The 4,600-nt window shown below is 41.2% G+C and overlaps 1 pseudogene; it reads left to right on the top strand.

The window, feature by feature from the left end:
• The first annotated feature begins 2,284 nt into the window (after positions 1-2,284).
• LOC142837156 (non-structural maintenance of chromosomes element 4 homolog A pseudogene) lies at positions 2,285-4,372 on the top strand (annotated as a pseudogene).
• The last annotated feature ends 228 nt before the right edge of the window (positions 4,373-4,600 follow it).

The raw sequence follows: 4,600 nt of genomic DNA, 5'->3' as shown, positions 1-4,600 counted from the left end.
CTTAGTTGGATCCTTAGACTTTTGTTTGAGGTAGAAACAGCTACTTCTCTATGCCTGAAATACAAGGTCTGGATATTAGCCACACCTGTTGACAATAACATTGAGAGAGCAGAACTCTCTGGTCTGAATATAGGTGGATCCTTTGTTTGAGGTACAAACAGACAATAACCTTGAAGAAATAGAAGTAAGTTTCAACTCTCTGACCTTTGGTAAGGGTTGACCAAGCAAGTTGAAATTCAACTGAACAAGTTGAAATTCTCTGACCTTCAGACAAGGTGAAAATAGGCTCACAATTTTGGGCCTTCACAGTTCCCTCACCTATTTATGCTATCAGAGACTCCTTGCATCAGTTTCTGCTTCTGTATAGCAAAGAGCATTATGGTTTGACTACGAAATGTCTCTGTGAAAGGCTTATGTGCTGACTGTTGTTTTCCAACTGGTATATACAATCAAAGAAGTGATTGACTCTTGAGGCCACTAACTTCATCAGCAGCTAGATACTGAAGGGGTTATTAGAAGGTGGGGGCTGACTAGAGAAAGTGAGTCATCTGATGTGCCTGTAAGAAATATTAAATATTATTCTTTCTGTCAAATACTGTAAAAGTTTTGTTTATGACAAATAATTCAAGTCTTTTTAACCTCAGCACCTGTGAGACTCTTCTGCAAATCTTTTTGTTTTCCCAGCCTTGAAAACCCTTTATGCAAATGTTTTACTATGCCCATCCTGTAAAACTTTGTTTACATAAAGGTTCCCCTGCATTTTCAGGACTCCAGGGACTTCTGGGACCAGTCTTTTCCTTTTTGCCTTTGTTTCTTTTGCACCAATTCTTTTAAAACTAGCCAATCATGAAGGATTGTGAGGTTGGATCCCAACCAATGGGAAAAAGATGCAGTAGCTACCTACATTAGAATAAAAACCCAAGTGATCTTCCTGTCTCTTTGTGCTGGCCAATCAGGTGTGGTTGATTGTAAAAACCATTGCCTTGCCAAGGTGCTTTTGCTTTGTGCATAGGTTTCTTTGCAAGACAAGACAATCTTTGTTCCTAACTTATATTTGAAAGGTATGGGTCACTCAGACCTCTTCTTGTGTCACCCTCTACCTGCCTACCACCAAGTGAGTGGTTTAACTCCAACACATGCTTCGTAGACTGAAGCACTGCCTCAGACCCTGAACAGACTAGCTGATTATAGACTGGAATTACAAGCCCAAATAAGCCTTCTTCCCTGAAGTTGTTTTCTCGAGTACTTTGTTACCGAGACAATAAATAAATAAATATATATATAACACAGAAAGTAAACTAGATAGAGCTCTAGGGGAATGTTTTAAATCTCACACATTAGTTTGAATCTTGGAATAACTTTTTGCGTAAAGAACAGCTCACAATCCAGAGACATGCTGAGTTCTGTAGCATCTGGAGTTTTCATCATCCCGAGTTCTCAGTAAGGCCCACAGCACCAGCCTGTAAGGGATCCAACCATCCCGCCTCCACCCCCATCCAAGACTAAGGCGTATTTCCTGAGTACAAGCTTTCTAAGCCAGCTACAGCTTTCTTTTGATTACCTTTCCTCTCTATGATGTTTATGTTCCATTACTTTAAGCTTCCTTTTTTCCCCCACTCTGGATCTCCAACTTATCTTTAGGGTATGGAACATGATGCTTTTAAATCAAACAGATGTTTTTTTCTTATGGTGGGGAAAATGTAGCTTTTTGTGCTAAAGATAAATTCTAACAGCTTTAATTGGTTGGGGGAGATGGAGTGTAAAATTTTATATGCCTCAAAGTGAGGAAGAGACCTAAAAGGCAATGAGAGTCTCACGGTCCTCACTTTGGGGCTGACATGGAAGAGTCACTTTTCTCTCTATCCACCGCCCAAAATAGGTCAGGATTTCCTATTCTTCTTGAACATTACCATCTTGGCTGCTTGCCCATTATTTCCTGGGAACCATCACCTTCTCATTGTTAAATTATTTCTAGAAGTTTCATGGCAAAAATAATTTACCAATATTTGGGAACAATGGTTATGGCTTATATTGTTGACAAAGCATAGCCCCTGCTCATGTTTAGATAGGTATTTAATGCTAAAAGTGTTCATTTGAGAGGGTCTAGCTGCTGTGTTCCTCTGGACCAGTGTCGGTCTGCCACAGATAGAGGAAGTGGTGCCTAGAGGAGGGGTGCAATGAATATACTTAGGCTCAGAGAGGGTGGCTTCTTTGCAGGTGTGAGGGAGCAGGTCACAACAGGAGGAAAACTTGTGTCACGCAAGTTTCATCTTCAAGTCCCATGATGAGGTCTGATGCGCTTGCTCTGGTACTGAAAGCAAGATTTCTATCATCCCGTCTCCTAGACCAACAACCTACAGCTGAGGTAGGAAGTCCTGTGGACCCAATTACTCCTTTTTGAGTTGCCGCACTCGCTTTGTACCTCTGTGGGTAAACGCTAATGAGAAACATCCTTTCTCAAGGTCAAAGGATGGCAGCTCTGAGCTGTAACGTGCCCCCGTCCCCTCCTTCTCAGGCTGCAGAGCTGAGCCCTGGTTGTTCTAAGTATCAGGCCCCTCTCAGCTAAAAGTGCAGAGATTTACAGGGGGTAGAATCCTGTTTGCTTAAAGCTTTGTACTTTTAGTATGGACTTAAACATTATAGTTGTGGGAATGGGAACACAGCCTCTTTGGGAACAGTTTGGCACATATATAATATATATGTATGTATATATTGTATGTATAATCCTAACTAGCACTGGAAGGTAGAGATAGGAGGATCAGTTTCAAGAGTTTAAGATCAGCCTTCAATGCATAAAAAGTACAAGGCCAGCTCCAGCCTCAAACAAATATTTTTTGTTTGTTTATGAGTGAAATGTGCAGTTACTATGTTAATGAGTAATGTTACACCTACTTGTTTATCTCTGAGGAATGAAAACTTAGGTTTATATAAAATCTATATGTGAGGGGCTGTAGTAGAGATAGATGTCTCTGAGGTTAGGAGACTTGCCCTTCTTGCAGAGGACGCAGGTTCAGTTCCCAGCACCCATATGGTGTCTCACAACCACCAATAATTCTAATTCAAGGGGATCCAATGGCCTCTCCTACATCTATGGATACTGCACACACATGCATACAGGCAACCATTCATACATGTAATAAAAATAAATCATGAGAACAACAGCTGCCGGCCCACACTAGGACCACGTTTGCTCTCACTCCACTCGTGGTCTGGCTGGCCTGCAGGAGGACATCAACCCATTTGATTTCAGGGACAAGTTGATGGACCTGGCCTGCTTGGAGGCCAAGTACAATCACAGCCTGTGCCACCTGATCCGCCATCTGTACTGTGCTCTCATCAATTCCACCCAACAAAATCTGAAAGACACACTGAATGCTGGTAACAGAGATCCTTGCAGTGGTCACCACTCTGTATAATAAACTATTGTGAGTTTAAGAAATAGTTCTTGATGTCCAGTTTTTTGTTCTTGCTTCAGACTTGGCCAGAGAGAAAGCCAAACTGCTCTACTCTGATCTAAACTCATTTGATGTTAAGACACATTGAAACTCTACTGACACACATGGGTGTAAATTCAGTAGAAGTTGAAGAACTCAACTGTGGGGAAGATAAAGCTGATTTTGATTAATTGTCTAAGACTCCTGAAATTTATTAGGCAAAAATGAGAAAACATCTTTTTTTTTTTTTTTTTTTTTTGGTTTTTCAAGACAGGGTTTCTCTGTGGTTTTGGAGCCTGTCCTGGAACTAGCTCTTGTAGACCAGGCTGGTCTCGAACTCACAGAGATCCACCTGCCTCTGCCTCCCGAGTGCTGGGATTAAAGGCATGCGCCACCACCGCCCGGCATCAAGAAAACATCTTTAATAAAATCCATACATTTCTCTCTCTGTCGGGTTCAATATATGGAGAATTCCCTGTGCCAAAGCCACAAACTGATTGGCTAAGGCAATCTCATAGGCTAGAAGAGCCACGGACAAGGCATGCTCGGTGGAAGTGCATGGAAGAGTCTCATCAAGAAGCGACTGAGAAAGAAGTGGAATCTCCAGATTGTTGCAGACTTGCTTTAGAGAAGACCTTGATACTCCAATGTCCTTATATTATTTTGCGGTTGATCCCTGTATAGTGGAAAACTTCTTTCCTGTTTGTTTCATCATACCGGATGCCTTTGCAAGAGTAAGACTTGATCAAGACTGATTACCACTAATAGAACCAGTGATGAAGGCAGAAAGTGAGGAAATTGACCAAAACACTTAAATTAGGAGTCAAGGAATTATAGCTTTGAGTTATCATGACCGGGAGGAGATGGTGAAGAGCTTTGAAATTTCTGAGCCTGTAATCTCTCTGAGTCAGAGCCAGCAGTGGCTAAATGCCAGCTGACGAACTGAAGGCAATGTGATGTGATGTATCTTGAAAGGGAAGCAGCATATATTGTATACATGTTTTATTAAATGTCTTTAAAGATGAAGATTCAATTAAGTAAAATATAGCTTTTGAGAGTTAGTGGATTTTTCATGGTTATCTCTGATTAAAGGAAATTCAGGGCCATAAAACAAATAAATAAATCAAGATTCTGGAGCGATGATTCAGCAGCTAAGAGCACTGGTT

Source organism: Microtus pennsylvanicus, chromosome 17, assembly GCF_037038515.1.
Source record: "Microtus pennsylvanicus isolate mMicPen1 chromosome 17, mMicPen1.hap1, whole genome shotgun sequence".
Lineage (NCBI taxonomy): Eukaryota > Metazoa > Chordata > Mammalia > Rodentia > Cricetidae > Microtus > Microtus pennsylvanicus.
This window is presented reverse-complemented; position numbering and strand designations above follow the sequence as displayed.